This window comes from Cynocephalus volans, chromosome 5, assembly GCF_027409185.1.
Source record: "Cynocephalus volans isolate mCynVol1 chromosome 5, mCynVol1.pri, whole genome shotgun sequence".
Lineage (NCBI taxonomy): Eukaryota > Metazoa > Chordata > Mammalia > Dermoptera > Cynocephalidae > Cynocephalus > Cynocephalus volans.
Genome location: NC_084464.1, coordinates 40,669,280 through 40,695,065, shown reverse-complemented (window position 1 = coordinate 40,695,065; position 25,786 = coordinate 40,669,280). Strand labels below are relative to the sequence as shown.

At 39.7% G+C, this 25,786-nt stretch overlaps 3 non-coding genes across 3 annotated transcripts; all 3 read left to right on the top strand.

Moving 5' to 3' along the window:
• The first annotated feature begins 2,644 nt into the window (after positions 1-2,644).
• TRNAA-AGC (transfer RNA alanine (anticodon AGC)) lies at positions 2,645-2,716 on the top strand. Its single transcript has one exon. It is a non-coding gene; the product is annotated as a tRNA-Ala (tRNA).
• Positions 2,717-16,791: 14,075 nt separating this feature from the next.
• TRNAF-GAA (transfer RNA phenylalanine (anticodon GAA)) lies at positions 16,792-16,864 on the top strand. Its single transcript has one exon. It is a non-coding gene; the product is annotated as a tRNA-Phe (tRNA).
• Positions 16,865-20,317: 3,453 nt separating this feature from the next.
• Positions 20,318-20,389, top strand: TRNAA-UGC (transfer RNA alanine (anticodon UGC)). The gene has a single exon. It is a non-coding gene; the product is annotated as a tRNA-Ala (tRNA).
• The last annotated feature ends 5,397 nt before the right edge of the window (positions 20,390-25,786 follow it).

The window sequence follows — 25,786 nt, the reverse complement described above, 5'->3', positions numbered from 1 at the left end:
GCTGGTCGGCAGAGCACAGAGGGTCAGTGGAGTAGAGCAGAGCTCATGTCTGAAAATAAAGCATGTCTGTGAAGCTCATATCTGAAGAATAAAATATGTCTATCTTGCACAAAGCTGCCAGAATCTTCTTTCAATTACCCGTCTCATAACCTGCACAGGAAAAGGCAGAAGGATCTGAGATCCAACCTGACAATATATTTCATATGAGAAATTGGCCTACAGTTTTCATTTTTGGTGTAAACTGAAAAAATTTGTTATCAGTGTTATCAATACTAACTTTATGAAATGGATTAGAAGGTTTCCTTTTTCTATGCTTTAAATAATTTAAGTAGCATCATGATTTTCTGAGAATTGGGTAGAATTTCCTTGTAAAAAGCATTTGAGCTTGTTGACTTTTGTGTGTGTGTGTGCCTATTCAACTACTTTTCTAAAGTAATTGGTCTGTTGAGACTTTCTGTCCCTACAAGAGTTATTTTGGGTATGTTATATTTATCTACAAAATCTACTTTATCTGTTTTTCAATCATTTGCTGAGTTATGTTCTCTTACTTTTTAAAAAGTTCTTCTGTTTTGATGGTAATTTCCTCCAGTTCTCATTTTGTGTATTTGTGCTTATTTTCTCTTTTCTTGACTAGGTTGGCTAGAGGTTTGTCTATTTTGTTGACTTTTCAATTGTCCATCTTTTTTGTTGATTTACTAGTTCTCCTTTTTTCTAATTCATTTCTAAGTTTGTCTTTATTAATCTTTCCTTCCACATTCTTTTATTTTATTTTGTTCATTCTCTATGGTCTTGAATTGAGTGTTTGATTTGTTTACATTATTTTTTATTGTCATTCATTAATATAAATATTTAAGGGAATAATTTTTCTTCTGATAAACGCTTTAATTTTTTTCTCAGATTCTGATATGTTACGTTTACATTCTTGTCTTTTTTAAGTAATCATGCAATTAAAATTTGTATTTCCCTTTTGACCTGTAGGGGGGCATAGAAAATTGTAGTAGAATTGCAGAAAAATATAACCTTAACGTACGCAGTCTTGTAACAAATGCTTAAGCAAAGCAGCTTCTAAGGGGCCATACAAGGGTCAGGCCCGAGCACACTAAACTTTAATAGCCCCCACCTGGTTCCAGGAAATGACTGGTTCCTTATCTAAAGGCCACCTGGCCAGGCCCCGAGGAAGATAAACGATTGAGAAATGCACTATCGGGGTGCCAGCCTGCTAAAGCCCACCTGTAAACCTAAAGGCGCCACAGATAACCAACAACTCATCCTGTCACAAGATCTGTTCAGAAAAACTGTATAAAAGCTGCTTGTATTATAAATTCGGGGTCGCTTATGTCTTGAATGCTGAGTGACCCCAGCATGCTGGAAATAAACTCCTCTTGCTTGATTGCATCGGACTCTGTCTCGTGGTCTTTGTGAGGTGAGCTATCCCAGCGTGTGGGGTTTGTGCATGGTGCACGGATCTTACAGACCCAAGGGTTACTTTAGAGCATGTTTTAAATTTTTCAGGTGAAAGGGACGTTTATTTTTTATTGTTTTTAATTTCTAGTTTTAGTGCATGACAGACAGAGAATGCTGCTTGTATTATTTCTATTCTTTGGAATTTATCGAGACTTTTTTAGTAGCTTAAGATGTGATCCATTTTCACGGATGTTCCAAGGTGCTACAACAGGATGTAGGCGGGAAAAGAGGCACGCCCGGCCCAGCACCCTCACGGCCCTCTCCCCACACCACTGATCATTTCCGGTGGAGTTCTGGGGTCCATATTTTTGTGACAATCCCAATTTATTTTTCTTTTATGTGACCCTTTGCAAGATGTTTTAAAGAATTTATTCAAGTATGATTGGCACCCTTTTCATCTCCGATTGGAGAATAAGATTGGAGAAACCTGTTATTGGCCGCATCACCTTACCGCGTCTTTCTGCCCATATAATCGATTCCGCCAGTGTTAGCAGAGGCGCAGCATCAGACGACGAGGTTGGGAACTTGACCAGCTGTGCGGGGGCTTCACGAACCGTTCATTCGTAGGGTGAGCGTAGCCCTCGCCCTTACGTCATCTTCTCCGAATTCTCCTGTCCCGGGAGAGGATTCTGCCCAAAGGCGCGATCGTAGCCGTCGTGTCCTCCTCTGCCCCGTGTTCCCGGCCCGCGCCTCGCTGGGCTTCACACCCGGGCCGCAAGGCCGGCGCCCGGGTCCGGGTCCGAGAGAGCGGTGGCTGCGACCGACAAGAACCGCTCTGCGCTTGTCCTCCTGTCTTCTCTCTGCACCCGGATGTAGTTTGGTCCCCAGTTTTGTAATCCCCGCATTATACTTTGTGGCAGCCCCTTAAAGCAGCGGGGAAAGAGAGAGAGAATGTGAAGACACGAGAGAAAATGTTTCGTCCCGGGCTCTTCCAGCGGCGGCAGGGAAGTGACTCCAGACTAACAGGAGCGAGAAAATTCCAGGACCACCGACAGAGGCTTTGGTCTAGAATGCAGTTTACTCGTCTCCCGATTAAGCGGGACACAAGACTTAGAATTAGGATTTTGGAAACAGCGAAACCAGGTAGAATGGACCCTGGCTGACTGCCGCTCTCTCTGCTAAAACCTAGCAAAATCATTGTGCTCCGTTGAATATATTCCCGAGGGCACAATAACAGCAAGGGGGTGTAGCTCAGTGGTAGAGCGCGTGCTTAGCATGCACGAGGCCCCGGGTTCAATCCCCGGCACCTCCACTTCCTTATGGCCGGCTTTGGTTTTTTCCCCTCTCTTTTTCCTAGCTCATACAGAAAATAAAGCTATTTCACAACCATTTTTCATTAGTATTAGTGCTTGCCTCATTTTCTTCACTTCGGGCTTGGCACTACTCAAGGTGGGGGCTGAGTAAACAGGAGGAGGAAAAGATGGAGCAAGAAGACAAAGAGCCGACTCAGCGACTCGCATTTCCGAAACAAGCGCGTCACCAAATTGACAAGCCATTCACCTTTGGTTCCATTTTGCAATATTATTTAAAAAGCAAGAAAGAAAAGATAAGGATAGAAAGATGTAACAAAAGAAAAACACAAGCTTTCCTTTCGTTTCTTTTGTATTCTGTGCGGTGGTTGGCCTTGATCATGCCTCCGGCTGAGCATGAGGAAACGCCGAGCCTTCCAAACTGGAAAACTGAGTATTTTCATGAAAAAATGCACTGTCGTCACACTGCTGCCTAAATAGCTCCATTGGGAAGAACGTTTGGCTGAAGATCTCGAAGTTCACGGATTGATTTTCAGTTTTGTTCTGGATTCACTTTTACCCGAGAAGAATTTGAGTTTCCTAAATGACAAACAGTAATTTTACCTAAAACAGCTGCGCCCTCTATCGGAAGGGAATTTCCAGACCCTTGGTCAGCGTTATCCTTTGGACCACAAGAGCTGTTGCCATCTGAGGACTTGTTTGAACTGCAGACTCTCAGCTTCACCCAAGACCCACTGAACTAGAACCAGCATTTTAACAGGATCCCCAAGTGATTCCTTTGCACATTCAAGTTTTAGTTTGAGTGTTACGACGTAGATTAAGAAGTGACATATTATAAATATATGGATGCATTTTTTCAACTTCCTATTTTAATATAGAAAAAATAATTGCAAAAATGTATTTCCATTGCTGAACCAATTTTGTGTTCTAATCATTGATCCTCTTCCTCCCCTCCATGGTAATATGGTATTTATCAATATATTTTGAATCACTATACATGATTGGATATAATGTAAAGTTTTTATATTCTTTTTAATAAAAAATTTGCAAGCTTTGCAATAAAGACTATGCTAATTTCTAATGTGAACTGGGAAGTTTGTATCTTTGTCTGTGCTCTGCCCCATTTTAAACAGGATAAGATCTCCTAAACATTCTAGTACTGAGAGCTGCTTCCTCTTCACCAGCTATCACAAAATCTGCAGGAACTTTTGTATCAACACCCCCATGTTCTAAACCCTGTGATAGATTTGAAAACTCCAAAATCCTTAGCAAGCATTAAAAGTGTGGACTGAAGTATGCGTGGCAAGAATTAGGAAATCCCTGGTTCCCACTACAGATAATGTCAGACTATCTCTTTCCCTGTGAAGTGATTAGGGAATTTTCCAAGGAGAAAATAAGTTTCAAAGGGCATTATTTCTCAGATTAAGATATTTTGGCTTTGGGATTTACTTCTTCAAAGAAAGATTCAGAGCTAGTACTCAGGAGCCAGACTTTCTCTGACGGGGGAAATAGGTCACTTTCTGTTCTGTTGACATATTTTCTCTCTCCTTTCTTGTTTAAAAAGTACAGTTCCACAATGCCTGTTGCCACTTACACCCTCTGAATCAGGAGAAAATTGTTCACAGACTCTGACCATGGGATTTCATCAATTTGCAAAATAAATATATTCAAAACATGAGAAAGAACACCATGAATTATTACCATTGTTTTTCTGTGTTATGTTAGGGATGAGGCAAAACTGGAAATATTTTTCCCCTTCTAACAATAGACGTCTCTAAGAAAGTCTACCTCTGTAATTTAAGGGAAAAATGGATCGTAGGCAAAAGCCAAGCATTTAATATGAGAAAGCCATAGAAAGTATAGGGTGAAGATTTCAAAAAATTCTATGCAATAAAAACAAATAACATATGACAGACTGAAGTATTTCTTTGAGAGCCAGCAGAGTCTAATTTTGGCCCAGGACAATAGTGACTCATTTTAAGATATAATGTAGATGAAGACTAGAAATTCAATTACATTTTATGTTGGGTTCTATACTTCAACAAGATCATCTTTTGTTTAGTTTTCTTCAGGGAGGAATTAAAGATTAAAGAGTTCTGAGAGGAAAGGGGATGTGGCCATTTGGGAGTGAGATCTTGTGTGAATGTGTGGGATGTGGCATTTGGGCAGAACCATTGGCTGCACAGTTGTCTATTGAGCCAGTCTGACTCAAAAGGTCGTCCTTTATTTTTTTATAGACATATTTATTGGAGAAAAATATTATTTAATCCTTTACTGTCTAGTTCAGGAACTGTTCTTTCATATGCAATCAAGGTAGTAGACGTAGGGCAATATAACCAAACCTCCCCGACCACATCAACAAACTGAGATGTAAACACCAAAGAAAATCTTAAGTGTGAATTTATCTCTCTCTCTTTTTTTTTTTTAAAGATGACCAATAAGGGGATCTTAACCCTTGGCTTGGTGTTGTCAGCACCACGCTCAGCCAGTGAGTGAACCCGCCATCCCTACATAGGATCCGAACCCGTGGCCTTGGTGTTATCAGCACCGCACTCTCCCGAGTGAGCCACGGGCCAGCCCTTGAGTGTGACTTTAAATTCCAGAGCATACCATGAGAATTCCTTACGTGAAAACCTTGGCTCCACCCTTCTGATCTGTCAACTTTAAAAAAATGGCACTCACCCAGTTACAATCTTGTTTCTGGTCGTAGATGCATTAGAAATGTACTTCATATGTCTGCAGGTTTTCTAAATAGAGTAATTGGGTGTGAATGAGTTCAGTTTCCTGAGGCAAATTGTTAGTCTTCCGAAGAATTGTATATTTGGAACTCATCCTACAACTTCCCATGGATAGACATTTCAATAGTGCTATAGACAGAGTCTGAATGTTGTCCCAGAACAGTTCTCATGATGTTCAGTGAACCTTGGGGCAAACAGAAAAACAAAATCTCTGTGAGGAACTTCTGGTAATTAACCTGGTATCTAGGTTTCTATAGGTTTGATTTAGATAATCACTTGATGAAACTTTCACACCATCAAACAGCCTAGATAATTTCCTTCTCAATTTCCCAGCACTCTCTCTCTCACACACACACATGCGCACGCACACACACACACCAGAGCTTGTAGAGTTTTTTGTGGGTGACACTTCTCTAGCACTCATTTTCAGTGAATCTGCCATTTCTGTTTCCTCTTACTTATTCTACTAGCCCCATCTGCCAACTGAGAAAGAAATTCTGCCAAACCAATAAGATGCTTCCAATTTCAAAAGAGGCTCAGTAACATACTTACTAATATAGTCAAAAGCACACAGAGAAAGAAAGATAAACAAGGAAGAGATAATACCTACTGGAAGTCTGGTATCAGGAAATGACAATTTTTGTGTCTTCCATGGAAGTTTCAAGGAGAAAAAATAAATATATTCAAAATACTAGTGATATATTCATACTAGTGATAACTAGTATGAATTCCAGAGTTCATGGTAAATCTAGGAAGAAGTTCATTTTTTTGCTTTTTGCAAACTGTCAATAAACAAGTTCCTGATCTCCAAATCCCAAAGGACACTTTCAGTTCTCATCTACTCACTCTATATAGATGACCTCTAATCACTCCCACCTTCAAGTATTCAGGTCAGAGCACTGGGCTGAGTTCACAGAGCTACATCAAATGCCAGGATCCTACAGAAAAATATGCTAGTTCAACGTGTCCAAAACCAAAGTTATCTTCTCCTTCTGATCTCTCTTCCATTCCTCCAAAGAACAACAACCTCTCTTTTCTACTCTTCCTCTTGTTATTTATTTATTTATTTTTGCATGACCACACTCTCTTTTATGTCTCCCCAACTTTTTAGTTTGCTCAATAAATCCAATAGGTCTCTCAATCCTGTGTCTAGCTACATATTAACTTGCTTTCAAAATTCCACACTTTTGTCCATCTCTGAATCTATTTAGTTCATGCCTTGAGCATTATTCTGGACTATTTCATGAACTTCCTTCGCTTCCCTCATGCTGTATTAAAATGAAGATACCCTTGGTAATGAATAACAAATTGCATGTGGTTTTTATTCTCACCTAGGGTTTTCCCATCAAGGTTTTGCTCTTAACAGTCCTGTGAAGCAAACAGCAAATAGCAAAACATGTTTTATCCTGGAAAAGATGGTCAATTTTTTGTCACAAGTTTCCAGTATTTTGTGATCCGTTTCAAGTTTTAATTGCTAAAGAATCAACATACCCCACAGCTCTCTGGGGTTCCTCTTAAAGCAGTCACAAATCCTGCTTCTACAGCCAACACTGCTGTAACAAATATGGGCATAGGGCCAGGTGTAGCTTAGTGGTAGAGTGCATATCTCACATATACAAGGTCTTAGGTTTGATTCCTGTTGATTTCTCAGTCCTTAGCACCACTCCTTAAAGGAATGCATGTTTTAACTCTTCTGTTTTCTTTTTCTTTTTTCATTGCCTGCATCAGTAAACACATGATCCAAGACGTTCATTTTAATACTACACTATTGAGACTTTATGAGCCTCACAACCAATCAAGGTGGCTGGCAGAGTAGAAGTAGCTTATGTAGTTGGTTAGTTTCCTATCAGCAAAGGTGTATCAAATTACCACTAATGAGGTGGCTTAAAACAACAGAAATGTATTATTTCACATTCTGGAGGTCAGTATTTTGTATACCTTTTTTTTTTTTTTTTTTTTTTTTTATGTGACCAGCAGCACCGCGCTCAGCCAGTGAGCGCACCGGCCATCCCTATATAGGATCCGAACCTGCCGCGGGAGTGCTGCTGTGCTCCCAGCACCGCACTCTCCCGAGTGCGCCACGGGGGTCGGCCCAGTATTTTGAAATGAGTATCACTAGGACGAAATCAAGGTTTCGGCTGGGCTGTCCTCCCTCTGAAGGCTCTAGAGGAGAATTCGTCACCTCTTTCAGCTTCTGGGGGCTACCCGCATTCCTTGACTTGTGGCTGCATCACGCTGGTCTCTGCCTCTGGTCATATTGCCTTCTCTGTGTGTGAAATCTCCCTCTGCCTTTCTGTTGTACTGGGCCCACTTATAATACAGTGTAATCTCCCCATCTCAAGATCCTTAATGTACTCACATTTGCAAAGACAATTTTTCTATATAAGGTAACATTTACAGATTCCAGGGATTGGGGCTTGATATCTTAGTGAGCCATTATTCAGTCTACTATACATAGTGTTGCTTTGCGTTGCTTCGCCCCCCACAGATTTGTCACCCCACTTACCCTGGGTGACCGAGATGCAAAGGATTACTCAAAGCCCATCTCTTCCGAGCAGTGAGAGGCCCCGAAGTGGTTAATCTCCCCAGGAATGCTCAAGTGAGAGCCAACCCTTCCATTTGGGAAATTAACACTGAATTGGGGTTCTCTTCCTGCATTTATTTTCCAGACCAGGAAGTTACAGGAAGAGACATAGGTGGGGTTATAATTTAACAGTATAGGCTGGTAACTTTCAGTGAAACAAGCCAGATGACATTCCAGTAGACAATTAAGTGATCTTATCAACAACAGTTTGTTCTTAGCAAACATTCCTTCCTACAGCAATTTCTTAGTATCTTTACATAACAATCAGTAACTAGTCTGTCTTTGAGCCAGCAACCTGCTGTGTCACAATCCTTATCTTGTAACAGAGACTTAGAGCCTGAGGGAAATTTCCAGTCCTCAGCAAGGTTAGTATTTGAAACTGCAAGGCTTTGGAAAACGAGGCCCTTTGCAGTACATATGCTTTTTAGTATATTCCACACATAGAACCCCCTAAACTCAAAACAACTGTGTGTCACTGTAATAACAGTTCATCATTTTGGCTTCTATTTTCCACTACTATTGAGAGCAGGAAAAACAGAAAAAGAAAAAAAGGGGAAAAAAAAAAAAAGAAGAAGAAGAAGAAGAAGAAGAAGAAGAAGAAGAAGAAGAAGAAGAAGAAGAAGAAGAAGAAGAAGAAGAAGAAGCCGCCTGAGGAAAAACTGCTTTAGTTTTATTTGTTTACCGTAAGTTCTTAGGAGGGATTGAAGGTCCTCCCACTGATTTCTCTACTCTTCTCTCTCCATTACCAAAAGTTTGGTCCAACAATAAGTCAGAAAGGATGGTGAACAGAAGGTAAACAAGTGGGCAGATGCTGCCACACAGTGGCTGTTAAGGAGCTAGTGTCCTGCCAAACATGAAGATTAAAAGCAAACAAACAAAACTTCTTTAAGTGAATTAGATAGCTTACATTTGTCAAATTGTTTCATAGTATCCAACTTCTTTTTATTTTTTCACTCATCCAATGTTTCCTTCATTTAAAATCTCTAAATAAAATTGTGCCTAGAAATGTCAGTTAATATCATACATATTACTATAGTAAAGTGGCAAAAAAATTTTTTTGGAATATGTGTCAAAATAGAAATTATTAGCTGTCAAAAAAGAAGACAAATAGTTCACAGATGTCTAAGACATCTTCACTGTAGTGAAAGAACAGGCATTTCTTCTGCTGTTTCCTGTCTATCCAATCACTTCTACTTTGTATTTTCCTGGCACTGCTCAGAATTTCTGGTCCACTGATCACCTTATTAAAGGATTTCCAGGGCTGTAATAGTTTCAAACCCATCATTACCTGTGCCCATCTTTCCTGATGAATACTAAAGAGGGAAGGGGTTCTATCTGCCAACTTCATTATTTCTTTCCCTACCAGGGCAGGCCCTCATCACCTCGCAGCTCTGAGAAAAAAATTCAGTCTCTCTCAGGTGTCTTTAATTGATTAACTCACAAGCAAGGAGTGCGAAAGGGAAATGGAATAAGACACCTGCTAACTGTTTTTCTGTTGCTGGCTGCTAAATTCTAATATAAATTGGGAAATTTGTATCTTTGTCTCTACTTAGCAACATTTTAAATGAGAAGCACATATTTTTCAACTCCTGGAATCATTTCCCAATACCATGTTGCCTCTCCCTCAATAACCAATGAGTAATAATAGTGGAATATATATATGTGTGTCTATGTCAAAGATTCTTCTTCTTCTAAATAATTGAATAATAATTTACAGACATTATATCTTCTTATCCTAAACACATTAGTGTGTATTTTTGAAGAGCAAGGACATTTCCTTATCACAGCACAATTACCAAACTCAGTAAATTTAACACTGATAAAATAGTATTATTTAATATGCAGCCCATATTAAAATTTAACTAATTGTACCAATAAAATTTTTATAGAAATTTCTTTCACAGACTAGGACCCACGCCAAGATTACATATGAATTTAGTTGTTTTGTCTCTTTTGTCTGCTTTAATTTGGAACAGTTTCTCAAGCTTCTTGTCTTTCATGACATTGACATGCTTTTAATGAGCACATGCCAATGGTTTTGTAAAATGTTTTTCAATTTGTGTTAGTCATGAAAATAGATTCGAGTTATGGAAATGTGGGACGAATATCACAGAAATGATGCTGTTTCCTTCTATCACACCAGGAGGCTTTTGTGATTTCAGTTTTCCCCATTATTAGTGATGTTACTTGGTTAAGGTTGTAACTACTAAGTTTCTTCCCTGTAAAATTATCATTTTCTCCTTTGCAATTAATAAGTGATCTATAGGGAAATACTCTAAGAATGTATAAATATCCTGATCTTCATCAAAATTTTACCCATACCTCTTTAGCATTTACTTATAAATTTTGCCTTCATCTGTCATCGTTCTGATGGTGACCAAATGGGGATTTCTAATTTTACCCCTACTTCTACCTTTATTAGTTGGCATACCACTATAAGGAAAGCTTTACCGTCTTCCATATTTATTTACTTAAGTATTTATTTATTTATTGTCACCACTGATGCTCAACATGTTCCAGAATTGGCCAGTGAGATTCTCTTAAAGCTGGCTCCTGTGTCCTTTTGAATCATCCCCATTTTCTGAGCACTTACATTCTGATACAGCAAGATATCTTAGGTTCATCTTGTACTTTCCCTGGCCCAGTCCTGGAGTAAGTGTAGCTGACACTAGTAGCTTCTTTCTATAAGTAGCTCTCCTTCCTTTTAGTGGGGAATGGTATTTAAAAATCAAGATATAGAGCTGGCTTTGCTCATTGCTTCTGACGTATCATTTCTTCTAGGTCTGTTAGCAGACACATCTGGGGGGAAATTTACAATTACATATATATAATTTCTTAGTGTTGCCTCTAATTCCCATGCAGCATCAACAGAACTGTTCCTCACCTTCCTTCTCCACAGTGAGAGCCCTGGTTCCAACAATACACATGCATTCACACACATAGTACTCATTTTCTTAATTTTATATATGAGTATTTAACATATGAGTATTACTCTTTTGATATTAAACTCATATATACATGCTCATTTTTCCAATCCTAAAATTCACACAAAATATCAGAATTGCTACACCTTTAGCACTACAAAAAATAACCCTGATACATAGAATTTAAGATTTGTTTGCTGTTCTTTTTGTCTTTACAATTAGAACAAAGTACTATGTAAAACATTTTCTTAGATCAATTCTTTCTTTTTCTCCTCAATGTGGTTATGTTGAAAGAACTGATCTAAGAAAAAAAAAAAAAACTAATAGAACTGATCTAATAGAAATTGATCTATTTGATTCAATTTTGGGTTTTCATACGCCCTTGAGTTAGTTTCCTTTTTTTACTTTGTGAAACATTAACATATTTCCAAAAGTCAAAAAAATACAGGGGAGTAGACATTGGCGCAGGTTGATCACGGGCTGACCACAAATCGGGAAGTGTCTTTTTCTCTACCATTAAAGGTACCTTTCTCCTAGTGCAGTCGTGCATGAGAGAGCATAGTGTAGGGAGTTTAGAAACAGCGGACGTGCATGAGAGAGCATAGTGTAGGGAGTTTAGAAACAGCGGAATTGAAAACATAAGACGACTTTGTCTTGATAACGTAGTCCTCAGACTCAGACAATGGCTGTCACCAGTCAAAAAGTTTCCTGGAAAAGAGGGGAAACAAGGGGGCATAGCTCAGTGGTAGGGGGCATGCTTAGCATATACAAGGTTTTGGGTTCAATCCCCATGACCTCCGTCCATTATTTATCTATAATTCACCACACTTGCAAAGGCTCTCTAAAAATCCTATGGTAGAATCCTCCCTCGCTGTCAAAATATCCTTCCTTGTCAAGTTGGCCTCCATTTCTTAACAGCTGTGGGGCAAACGGAGGTAATTCGTGTTCATTCGTTCACTCGAAGATATCTGTTAATTCTATTACCCGCCTATTCTCTCCAAGCACTCCCAGAAATCACTAGCACGTTGGCTGCCGTCAATAGTCAGCCTATGGAAGCAAGTAGTTTTCCCTGTCACCCAGCCGATTTCTAGTTGTATGGAATTTAAAATATCAGAAACCATGGAACTGTGTAACCTAATGGACGAGGTATCTGATCCCGGATCAGAAGGTTAAAGGCTCAAGTCCTTCTGTGCTTCTTACTGTTGTTCTAGCTTCTTTCTGATCCAGGTTGCTGAAGCCCTGGAAGCCTCCACTGAAAGATTGCATTCGATTTCACTGACAGTGATTGACGTCGTGATGTGGTGGTGGGGTTGTCATTTTGCTGTGGAAGATTCTCAGACTCTTAACATAAACTCCATTTAACTACAAGCATATGACAAATGAGGAAAAGATAGCAGCAACCTCAGCTGAAATTTAGTACAGGGAAATATCACTTGTTAGGGTCTTCTAAGAAGTTTCCGGTCGGAAATGGTGTTCTCTGAACTCCGCGGTCCAAGATCAGCCTAGGGGAATGCTCATTTCTTTGTTTTCCTAAATACAGTGAACTTTTATTTCCCCGATCTCAATGGATCCTTTTCACCTCACTCTACTTACTCTCCTTCTAAACTGCTGAACAACTGGTATCTCTAGATCGGAGCTCCTCGCAGTTTCAGATTCTGGTATCACAGCGCTAAGCAAAAATTCACACAAGTATCAACTCTGCAAGCATCTTAAGACCATTGTGTTAGAAAAAAAAAAAAATCTACTCTTAACCTTAGCCCTATTTCATGCCAACAAAGGGGGAAAATCAAGGTGCTGAACATTAAGAAAGCAGAATAGCCTTTTTCTTCATCTGTAGAAGTCAAGCAATCTGGGGTCTTCTATAGTGTATTCTCTCTTTTTCTCACTCTCCAAAAGCTGTATCCGTCCACCGTCTACCATATGTCCACAAGCCACCGGTAAAGTCAATTTTGAGGTCAAGCGGCCTGACTTGTGTGGGCTTCAACTACATTGCCTCTGCACCTGGACTAGGACTCAGGAAAAAGTGGCCGCACATGTCGTTAATACCGGTTGCACGGCGACTCTGCCTTTGCGCAGCCACAGTCCTACCTTTCTGACTGCTTTTGAGCGAAAAGTGAGGAGCTGGTTGCAAACGCCACGAAGAATTTCTTCGGGAGAAAATTGGGTTTCAACAAGCTGCTAAGAGTTTAGAAATATATAGAGGCAACAAACGGGAATTTTATCATCTTTTGCATTTGAAGCAAAACCTAATCCAATTAGACGTTTCCCACGTCTCCACCGTGCTCATTCTCAAAGCTGTCCGCAAATCCGCTTCTACTCTCAACACAGGCACGCAAGAAATCGGGGAATCCCTGCAGCTCCCACAGAAGCTACCAATATCGGCTATTCCTGAACCGCAAACGAAAGTGCAACCTTACGTGCGTCTCCCAAAGTGCTCAGCCTGCAACGGAAAGAGCAGCGAGGTGCTGCTTTCGAAGCCCTGACATCCTGGGCAAGTCGAGCCAGATCCTCTCTGGGACAAGCCTGCCTCCACAGCGACAAAAGGGATTCTCTCGTCCCTCATATCTGGAGGAAGTGACGGAGAGATGCAGCTCTTAGACTCACCCTACCGCCCTGCTCATCCAAATCCTAATGATCTCGAGAATGCTTGCCGTCTTTCTCTCTCCCTCCTTTTCCTCGTTCTCTTCCTCCACTTCATCCCACACCGCCTCTCCTCTCTTCGGGCCAGCTGACGTTCCTGTCCCGCATCATCTTCCCTCCCGTTGACCCCTAAATGAAGTTTCCACAGTAGTTCAGCGCATTCCTTTTTACACCCATTTTAAGCTCTGCACTGAGATTCACGTGTAGCTGCTATTTTCATTTCCACATCCCTTTCTGATTTGTTTTTTTCTTCCCTATATGCTCAACTCAGTATTTTCAGCAGCATAGGTTGAGGTTGGGCCCTGTTGGGGAGAAATGAGTGGCTGGGAATAAACCAAGAGTAGATGAATGTTGTTTCCTTTCTCTGAGACGGCTGGGACCTCCGAAAGGGTGAGAAAAAAATTGTATGAGAATCTAAAATATTTTTGGAGGAAATCATCTGGAAAATATCCAATTGACTCTCATATCAAATTTTGGCTAAAAGCAGAAAGCCTCGACTCTCTGCAAATTGGAGACTGGGCTTGAAAAGTGTCCAGACATATGGAGAGTTTTTATCAAAATTCGTTTTGCATGTCATCCTCTGCCGCAGAGATTTTCTCATTAGAGAGGATTGTTTCTGAAATTCTGAAAACCCTTGAAATTGATTTATATTATTTAATAAGAGGAATCCAGTGTCCTGGCACTTTCAAATTGATATAAGAATTTCTAATGCTCACAGATGGACAAAAAGCAGTTTCTAGACAGGCATCAGTCTGCAGACCACAATTTAAAAACACTGATGAAGAAATAGCATGTCCTGGAGGCCAGGAGGTACCAAGTAGAGCCTTCTATCTTTTCTTCTTATTTAAATAGAAGCTTCATTTACATAAAGTAAAATCCATAAAACCTGATATTCAGCTTATGGGTTATTATATGTAACCAACACTCAGAGCAAGATACAAAATGTTTCAGCTCCCCACACCTCCCTTGTGCCTCACCTCAATCAATCCCACTCTCTGACCTCTCTCACCATAGATTGTTTTTTCTTATATTTTAAATAATATAAATGGAATCATACAATATTGTTTTTGTCCATTAATGCTGCTATAACAAAATACCTGAGACTGTGTAATTTGTAAAACACAGAAATTTATTTTCTCACAGTCTTGAAGTCTGGGAAGTCCGGGATCGAGGGACTGGTATGTGGTTTCTGGTGAGGGCCTTCTTGCCACATCCTCACATGGTGGGAGGCCAAAGGGCAAAGAAAAAAAAAGTGACCTATGTTGAGCCCTTTTATAAGGGCACCTAATCTCATTCATGAGGAAGGAGACCTTATGTCTTAATCACCTCTTAAAGGCCCCACATTGGCATTGGCAGCACCTGAATTTTGGAGGGGACATATCACACCGGAGAAGATATGTACGTATTTGAGTATGGGTTCTTTCACTCAACTATTTAAAAAATTAGATACATTTATATGGTTGCTAGTAGCAGCAGTACTTTTCCATTGTTCTGGAGCAATCTAATGTATGAATACTGTACATCACAATTTATTAATTCATTTTACTGTTGATGTACATTTGGAGGGCTGCTAGTTTTTTGCCGACATGTCTAATGCTGCTATAAACATTCCTGTACATATCTTTCAAGGGAAACACTCATGCATTTCTCTTGAGTATAAATGTAGCTGTGAAGTTTTAGAGTCATAGGCTATATGTATATTTAATTTTAGTCTATATTTTCAAATAGCTTCCCAGTGTAAATGTGTCAGTTTATAGTCTCCTTGGCAACATGAGTGTTCCAGATGCTCCACATATTCAGCAACACTTCATATTGTCAGCTCTTTTAGGTTAAGTGATTCTAGTGAAGAGTAGTATTTTGTTTTGTTTTTAATTTGCATTTTCCTAATAGCAAATGATGTTGAGCACCTTTTATATTGCTTAATAGCCATATTGGGTACCCTGTTTTGTGGAATGCATGCTAATGTGCTCTTTCTTGTGGAGTTTTTCGTCCTTTTGTTAGTGTTTTGCAGGAGTTCTTTACATATTCCAGATAAGCATCCTGTGTAAAATATAAGGTATTGATGTATCTTCTCCCAGACTGTGGCTTGTCATCTCTTGTTAACGAGGGAGGTTCTTGAAAAACTTTCTAAGCAAAAGGAAGGGAAACGATGGAAAGAGAAAGAGGTTGGAGATCCCAGCAAAGGTTCCCAAGATCTTTCTTAGCGGTTGTGGAAAAAATGCCCCCAAGTAGTTTGCTAGGGAGGGAACTTTGGGACAGACTAACAGGGTAAAATGTTATAGAAGCAGAAGGGGTGTTACTCGGTCTTCGATTCTTTTACGTATTCCCTAGTGAAGCAGCTTAAGAGGATATAGTTTAGAGGTGAAAGAAATAGTGGGATTTGAGACAGTGGGTTTACTATCCGGCCAACTCTCGTATCTTCGAAGACCCTCAGACATACGACTCATATTTCAAGGAGGACGTTCATGACGTTTCTGTCGTGAGAGAGCTGTGTCTCAGTGGTAGTTGTGTCCTTCCCTTGCAAGAGGGTTCGAAACCACACACACTCATCTGCTTTTCACAATCGCCAACCATCCTGTATTTTTTTCTTCTTTTAAAAACAAGTTTTACGGGGTTACATGGAAATAAGCACAGTATACATTCTATTTCCATTCCCCGGGTCTGCCCATCGCCCAGGGTGGATGTGTCGGCACGAGGAAGGCAGGTAAAAGGAAGGGAAGAGCGAAAAAGAATTGGTTCGCTCCGAATTTCCTCAGTCGGACGCTGGAAGCCGGCGGCCGCTTAACGTGCCACATAATCCTGTCCTTTTTTGCTGTGTCATCCAAGAGCACGACAGAAAAAGAAGAACCGAACGAAGAGAAAAGGGAGAGGCTAGATAATTTCATTTTGAATTCTCCGAGTTTTCTGAGCAGTGTTTGGGTCGTGGAACAGCCGGAGACGATCAGAATCAAGTTTCTTACTGTTTTTACTTATGCCGCCCCCTTGCGCCCCCCTCGTATACCAAACCATCCACCGTCTCCAAAACCGAATCTTATTTTCAGGCATAGATTGCAGCGGAGCCCACATTTTGCAGGGTGAATGAGTGGTGGGTATATTGAGCAGAATAAGATTAGACATTGAAGAATGCACTAGCCATACAAATGAAAGTTTTAATATCTTGAAAGAATGGCTAAAAGGACCTATTTCAGGAAGCCGAAATAGCTCAGTTGGGAGAGCGTTAGACTGAAGATCTAAAGGTCCCTGGTTCGATCCCGGGCTTCGGCAGCATTATTTTGGAAAATTATCACCCCCTCATGCAGCACTTTCACTTAAATCCCCCAAATGTATATATAACTACAATTTTTATATTATTTGTAAATCCAATCAAGGTAGTGTACACAGACTATATATCACTCTCTCCTTTGGTTGCATATTCCGCTGAGGTCTTTCATCAAGTGTTAACTGATGTTGTGCACATTTTACTTGAAGTTTTAAATCCTAGTAAATTATTAGTTTTAAAACCTAATAAATTCCAATATGCTGTATGCTATTACACTTACCATTTATTTCTGCTTTCATGTTAGGGATGTGTGTGTGTTGGGGTGGGGGATATTTTTAATCACAAGAAAAGTGAAGGGGAAAAATCTGTAGAAAAAGAACTACTGTGTGGGTATGATATATGCAAGGAAAATTTTGTGATCAGAAAAATATGAGTTTGTGTATTGAGTAAACTCCATTGTTAAACTGATGGAGCAGGAAAAATTCTTGAATATCATTGAGCTTTTAAACAATTACAAAAACATCCCGAGTTTTCTTGTTGGCAAACATTTCTTCAGCCTTGCACCCCTGTCTAGAATTTTCAAATCTTAAGTTGTTTCTGTGTTAGTATCCAGGAAAAAACAAAAGTAAGCATTCCTATATGAATTACCCTGTCAAACATTTATGAGGGAACCTAGAAGACTAAAAGCTGAAAGCAAATGGACAGTAAAGTCATCAGACTCAGGTACTTATACCCTATTTTCCCCCTTTAATGGTAACTTCTCTCTTGAAATTGTTTTGGAAATAACAGGTCATTTTGGTGGAGGGAGGGGAGGTCATTTTGAACTTTTCTTTCTTCTTTCAAATCACTCTTTCAGTTTCACAGTGTTTATTTTCCTCTGACAACTCCTGGACACTGTGTGAGAAGACAATAATCTATAAAGCCATAAAATCAAAACTGCATCAAGTTACAAAAAGAAAATTGGTTCAAAATGAGAAGCAACATCAGGGGAGGGACATTGACTGTATAGTGACTGGGAATCAGACAATTTATCCATTAGGTCCCCTACCCTTCCTCAACTCAGAAGCTTGTGTTTTATTTCATTAAGAAATATTTGATTAGATAAACAGTATCATTGAGTGTTTTATTACCTCACAGCAAATATTTCTTTACATTCTGTTGAGATGGGATGTCTAGAGTAATTCCCAAACATAATTATTCTCCCATTTAATATCTAAAAAATGAAACCAATGACGACTATGTAAAAGGGATGCTGTAAAGATCAAAGGAGATCATGCATTCTGTCAAATTCACTCATGGCATGAAACTTAATTTCTGACAGATTATGCTCCATGCCCTCTGCTCTGGGATTCTCCCAGAGCAATACCTAAATAGATAAATGTCTTCTTCAGACAGTTCTGTCCAATAGAAATATAGTATCAGTCATAAATTAGAATCACTTTTGTAATTTTACATGTTCTAGTAGTCACATTAAAAAATAAACAGTGATATTAAGTTTAACAATATATGTAAATCACCTTGTATACCTGAAATATTATTTCAACAAGCAATCAATCTTCAAATTATTAGTGAGATATTTTAAATTTTAAAAATCATATTAAGCCTTTGAAATCTAGTATGTATTTTACACTTACAGCACATCTCAATTTAGACGAGGCACTTTGAAGCGTTCAGTGGCAAATGTGGCTAATGGCTACACCATATTGGACAGCGCAGGTTTAAACACATATTTTTGATATTTTCAGGTTTTCTGAATTGAGTTTATATGTCTTGAGTGTGTTTTGTCTCCAAAATTAAATGTTTAATTCCTTAGGAGAATTTTATGTTAAATGAACTCATTCTACAGCTTCTGCAAAAAAAGATGCTCCAACAGTGTTGTTGGTAGATAGTCTGAGGATGGCTACAAATATTTAATTAAAAAAAAAAAAAAGCCTGTTTAGTTTCTGAAGCAAACAAAGAAAGCCTACCTTCTTATTATGAATTCCTGAGAATCAGATAGACATCCAGTCTTCTCCAGGTGCAACACAACATAATGATGAAGCAATGTTTCTGCAAACTTTCCTAATATTGCTTTTATGGTATCAAGCAGCCAAGATAATTCTTCCCAGCATTTACGTGTGCATGCAAACACACACACACCCATCAGTTTTCTGTGTGACTTCTCTAGTCTTCTTCAGTGAATGCTCATTGTTTCCTGCTTTTATTCTACAAATTCCATGAGTCAATTGAAAAGACAAGTATGCCGGACAACACGTATTCTGCCAATTTCAAAAGAGATCAATTTTATTTTATGAACATTGGCAAAGGCTCATATATGGACGAACCAGAATGAGAAATAGTTAATAGCGACTAGAAATCTGGTGCCAGGAAAAGTTTTCTTTTAATCTTCTTCTGTACTTCAAAGGACACAGTCCTAATCATGATAATTCCCGGGGTTCAAGAACTGCACAGGAGCAAATTTATTTGTTTCATACAAATATCACTAATAAATTTGTAATCCTCAAATCTCAAGGCACACTTTTCAGTCTTTATCCACCCTCCACGTATTTGTGCCAACTGGTTACTCACAAATCCAAGGCTGGAGACCGGGGTAATTGCCTGAGTTTGCTGTGTAATATCCTCAGAAGTGTGCCCCACTGACATCTTTGATTTCATATGAGCAAAGCTAGCTTGGTTCTTCCATCTTCCAATCTTCCTCCCGTTCCCAAAAGAGTTGTTAAAACGTCTCCTTTTCTTCACTCCCTTCTGTTTGGTAATGGCATGCTCGTTTTTCTAAATAAATGCTTCAACACCCCTCCCCCCATCCCTTAAATCCTGTATCCATCTGTCTTCGATTTAGCTCTCATAATTCGATCCTTCTCTCCATTTCTGAAGCTGTTGTTTCCCTCATACCTTATGAATTTCTCTTTAGGGCTATTGGCAGGGCCTCCTGAATCATATAACTTAGGCTGGGTGCCTAGGTTAGAAAAGACCGTTATAACGAAATGCCCAACGCTTCGCTCTCAGGTTTTCTCCTGTGTCTTTCCTCCATCAAACCAGCCCGTAATGTTCCGATGCAGCAAGCAACAAGTATGAAGCGTTTTAGGCAGGTAATAGCTGAATTTCAACAGTCCTGTGTCTCAGGTTAAGGCTTACCTGGAAGAAATCAAAAGAATCGAAAACGGGACTTGATTCCTTGCTAAGTATAACAGAAGGAGACCCTGACAACTCAGCGTTTTAAAGGCACACTGGAAATTTCACCTGGTTATTATCTGACACGTTTCCGATCTTTTATCTTCCATTTCAAGTTCCATCTACACCTCAAAGAATCTGTATCTTCGCTGGAACCGAGCATCTTTTGCCCAAAGTGGCCGCCGATGTTCCTTAATACTGACTACTTTAACCACAAAACCACCGACCAAGAGCGTCGGAAAATAAAACTTACCTGTACACAAGTGTCAAGGGGGGTTTGCGGAGGAGGGGGTGTAGCTCAGTGGTAGAGCGCATGCTTTGCATGCATGAGGCCCCGGGTTCGATCCCCGGCACCTCCAACCACCGGTTTTGGGGGTTTCGTTTTGTTTTGTTTTTTTACCCTCTGAACCGACGCCATTCAAACCCATTTCTTAAGAAATATGGATTTAGCTCTCCTAACTTTTTCCTGTTCTATTTCCACACGTCTATAGAAAGTAAAAATATAACCCAATGGATTGCATTGAACTCTCTCCCATCTCCATGCTGTGAGCCTGAGGCGACTGCGGCTGCAGAAGGAAGACAAAAAGGTAAGAGTCTGGGAGAGGGGAAAAATAGGATCCCAGTAGGGTCTCTCGAACCCAAATAAAAGCGTGCACATTCACAGGCAGTTCACTTTGGCTCCCATTTTGTGCTATTATTAAAGAGACGGAAGGGCAAAGAAGAGGAAAAGTGCCCAGACATTTTTCTTTAGTTATTTTTGTTTTCTGGGCCACAGAACAGAGTGAAAGCGTATGTCCATTGATTTCTAGACCTTTCATTCTCTCCCTATGGACCTGCGCAGAGAGCGCAGCCAAAAGTTCAGTCCAATAATGAGACATGGACTGCTGTGGGTCTTTTTTAGATGACCGAGTGGCAGGACTCTGGACAACGGAACCAAGACTGTCGGATCAGTACATTCCCAACTGATGTTCCACAAGACTTATTTTCCTGTATTTCCTCAGTCACTCCATTTTCCTTGTAGTTTCAAGTCTTAAAATAAGACATTGCCTGGAAACCTCTGTTAACAGCAAACAGAAGCCCCCATATGAAGAAGCAGGGAAAGGGTTTTCTGTCACGATGGAAAACAGATGCGAAGTAAACGGTGAGTGGATCACAGGTGTGTTGGGCTCTTGTGCCAGTTGGAAAAAACCAAAACCAAAACCAAACCAAACCAAACCAAATAAAACAAAACCTCTGTTATTTCTCACTCAATCCGATCACATTTGCTTTGTAAAACCAGGGGAAGTCCTAGGAATTTCAGGTCCACTGATGGCAGCTTTTAAGGATTTCCAATGCTTTATGGTTTCAAAACTGCTGTTATCTGTGCACATATTTCTTGTGAATCAAAGTGTCTTTGGGAGGGAATACTGTATTTGTTCCCAGTCCACCAGTCTAACACTCTTTATCAGGCTGGGATGTCCTTACTTCTTGATTCCCTTCTTCAATGAAAATATCCACAGCAGGCATTCAGGAAGGACACTACCTGGTGAAACCTGCTTGGCTGCGGATTGCCTATGTGTCCTGAGGCCAATTATTAATTTGATTTAGGATGCATTTTTTAAAGGGAGGTAATGCAGACATTCGATGTATTTTCTATTTTTTTCTGTTATCCATTCGTTCTCTCCAGGCACTTGAAACAGTGGCATGATAGCTAGATTGGACACTGCACAGGAGACCAAAAGGTGGGGGGATTGGGATGCTGCAAACAGAATGCTAAATTCCAGTCCCAACGCCAGATCTGTTGAATCAGAAACTCTGAGGGTGGGGCCCAGTAACCTGTTTTAGTAAGCCCTCAAGGAATGCCAATGCTAAAGTTTGAAAATCACTGCTTTGAACGTTTGAGAAGGTGATGCTCAGTGCCAAGTGTGCTGAGGAGGAAGGATTGCTCCCTGCCCATTCTCAATCAAGGACTCAAATCACCAAGGAAAGTGAGTGAGGCCTATATTTGCCTTACATCAGGGGTGGAGGTGGGTTTCTCTTCTCTTCTGAGATCCTCAATATTTTAGATGACATTAGAGATCATACTAAAGGGACCTTGATTTTTTTGTGAAGGAACCCTAAAATACCTGGGTTCCAGTCAAGCTATTGGGCATCTCAATATGAAACCAGACTTGGAAGCTTCCAAGCCCTGTAATACAGACTGTATGGCAATCATTCTCTCCACCCTCACAGTTGGGACTCTGATCTAGACAGCTTCCCCAGCCCTTACCAATTTGTCCAATCTTCTGGGCTAAGATCAAGTTGCTAAAACTCACTCTATGTGTGAATTGTAATTAAAATATATCCCTAGCGATAAGCCAGGCTTGTGCTACTGAAAGAGACTTTGAAGTTAACAGACTGTTCTCTTTGCTTGGAAGAAATACTGTGTCTATCTGCCTTCTACTGTTTTCACATTTTTATTTTCCTCTCCACATCTAAGCCATTGCTTTATTTCCACTTAACTCTTCTAAGGGTCTTCTATCGCAAAAGAAAAATCTTGGCTTTCCCCTCTCTTAATGCAAAAGTGCCAGTGAGATTCTCTAGAAAGAAAATTGAATTTCAGAGGCTTGCTTATGTGTCAGAAAGCCTAAGATAGACTCACACAGAGGTTCAGACGTTTAGACCTGTAGGTTGAAATCCTGTCACCCTACAGAGTGAATTACTTAGAAACAAAGTAGCAGTACTTCTGAAAGCCATTTCATTTAAAATATTCTGTTACTGCCTTATCTTATCTTTCTTTCAAAGTATTGTGATTTCCACTTCTTTCTTATCTCTTCACCTAGACCTGGACCTAAATCCCTGGAGGCAGCACTAAGGCTTCTTTTTTTTGTTTGTTTTAATTTTTTTGTGTGTGATCACAGTATGTAATGTTGAATATACTAATTATCCTGATTTAAGCATCACAAGTTGCACACAGGTATTGATATTCAACGCTGTACCCCACAAATATGTACAATCAATTATGTTTTAAGAAATAAAAAAATTTATAACAGATTTTAATGCAAACAAGCATTTATTTGTACACATTTGTGGGTACAGTGAGTTGTTTCAGTGCATGCATATACTGCACAATGATGCACTTAGGGTAGATAGCATAGTTTTGTACCCATTAGTCCACCACTTCTCCTCCCCTCCACCTCCTCACCCCACCTATAGTAACCATTATTCTACTCTCTACTTCTATCAGAACTTTTTTTTAAATTCCACATATTAGTGATATCCTGTGATATTTTTCTTTATGTGCCTGACTTAATTCACTTAACACGATGGTTTCCAGTTCCATCCATGTTGCTGTAAATGACGGGATATCAATTTGATGCAGTTTGGATGTATTGTCCCCTCCAAAACTCATGTGGAAATTTGATCTCCAATGTGGCAGTGTTGGAAACTGATTGAGTCATGGGGGCGGATCCCTCATGAATGGATTAGTGCTCTCCCTGGGGGAGGAGGGAGTAATGAGTGAGTTCTCACTCTCTTAGTTCCCGCGAGAGCTTGTTGTTTAAAGGATCCTGGCACTTCCTCTCTCTCTCTTGCTTCCTCTTGCCATGTGATCTGCTTGTACCTGCCAGCTGCCTGCTGCTTTCTGCCATGAGTAGAAGTGGCCTGAGGCCTGCACCAGATGCAGCTGTCCCAGAATCATAAGCCAAATAAACTGCTTTCCTTTATAAATTACCCAGTCTCAGGTATTTCTGTTATAACAACACAAAACGGACTAAAACACAATTTTAAAAAATAGCTGATTAGTATTCCATTGTGTGTATATATAACAGTTTTTTTTTTTTTAATCCATTCATCCATTAATGGATATTTAGGTTGATTCCATGTCTTGGCTATTGTGAATAGTGCTATGATGAACATGGTGCTTCTGTTTCTCTATCCACGTACATTATGTGGTCCTGACTTTGAATGGAGAAGGAAAAGAAGTTGTAAGAAGGGAGAATTATTTCAAACCTACAGAAAGGTTGCAAAAATTGTTAATAATAAAAAAGTTAATAATTTAAAAAATATTTTTAAATTATTTCAGACCTACAGAAAAGTTGCAAAAATAGTTCAAGGAACTACAGTACACATTATACAGGCTTACTGATTTCAAATATTTTACCCCATTTATTTACTCTGTCTCTTTATCTCTCTCTACAGGTATAAATAATCACAAATTATTTTTCCCAGCCAACTTCAGAACAACCTGTATACATCATGTCTTTTTACCACCAGTAACTCAGTGTGTGTTTTTTTAAGAACATCTACTTATAAACCACAGCACAATTTTCAAACTCAGAAAGTTTAATATGAATACAATACCATTATCTAACATACAATCTATATTCAAAATTCACCAATAGCCCCCAAAATGTCCTTTAGAACAAATTTTCCCTAATCCAGAATCCAGTACATGATCATAAGTTGCATTTGACTTTCTTGTTTCTTTAGTGTTCTTTAATCTGAAAGTGTTTCCCAACTTTTCTATTGTCTTTTATGACATTGACAGATTTTGAAGAATTCAAGGCAGTTGTTTGATAGAATGCCCATCAGTTTGAGTTTATCCGATGTTTCCTCATGATTAGATTCAGGTTATACACTTTTGGCAAGAATATAACATAAGTGATGTTACATTTTTAATGCATCACATACAGGTTTTTTCCCCCCCATTTATTGGGAGTGTTAGTTAAATGTAAAGTTATAATTTCTCCCCATTTAATTAGTATGTATTCTGTGGTGAAATATTTGAGGCCATGCAAGTATCCCGTTCCTCATTGTATAAGTCTGTTTCTGTTGCTTGTAACAAAATACTTGACACTGGGTGATTTATAAAGAAAACAAAATTTATTGCTTACAGTTTCTGAGGCTGGGAAGTCCAAAGTCCATCTGGTGGTGGTGACAGTGATCCAGGTCTCACATTGCTAGATGGTGGAAGTGGAAAGAGCAGAGAGAGAAAGACAGACTCTCCTCTTCTATTAAAGCCCTCAGAACCATGCCCCTGACCATCATATTTAATCAATTCACTTCTGCACAGTCCTACAATCCAATCATCTCTTCAAGGCTCCACCTTTCAACTACCATAATAGGATTTCCCACCCTCTTAACAGTCACAGTGGAGACAAAGTTTCTAATACATAAATCTTGGGGGACACAATTCAAGTTTCAGGGAATTCTGGGGGGACATAATTCAATCCACTACATTCCACCCCTGGCCCCCAAAACTCATGTCCTTTTCACATGCAAATACTTTCATTTTATCCCCGAAGTCTTGACTTGGTTCAACTCAAAAGTGCAAAGTTCAAAGTCCCATCTGTGAAATCAATACAAGTTATCTACTCCCAAGATACAATGGTGGGACAAACATAGGGTACATATTCCCATTCCAAAAGGAAGAAATAGGCCAGAAGAAAGGGGTAACAGGTCCCAAACAAGTCCAAAACCCAGGATGGCAGGCATTAAATCTGAAAACTGGTGTATCAGGTACTTTGACTCCGTCTATGTTCAACCTCTTCTGCATGCTATTGTGGAGGCTGGGTCCCTAAGTCCTCAGGCAGCTCTAGCCCTACACCTTTCCTGGTCTCAGGACACACTTTATCTCTTTCAGGCTGGTGTTCCACTCTGGTAGCTCCACAAGTCTGGGGTCTCCATGGAGGTCCCACTCTCATGGCTCCACTAGACCTGGTGCTGATGGGGTTTCTCTGCTACAACTCTGGCCCCACATTTCCGCTCAGCATTGCTCTAGTGAAGGTTGTCTGCAG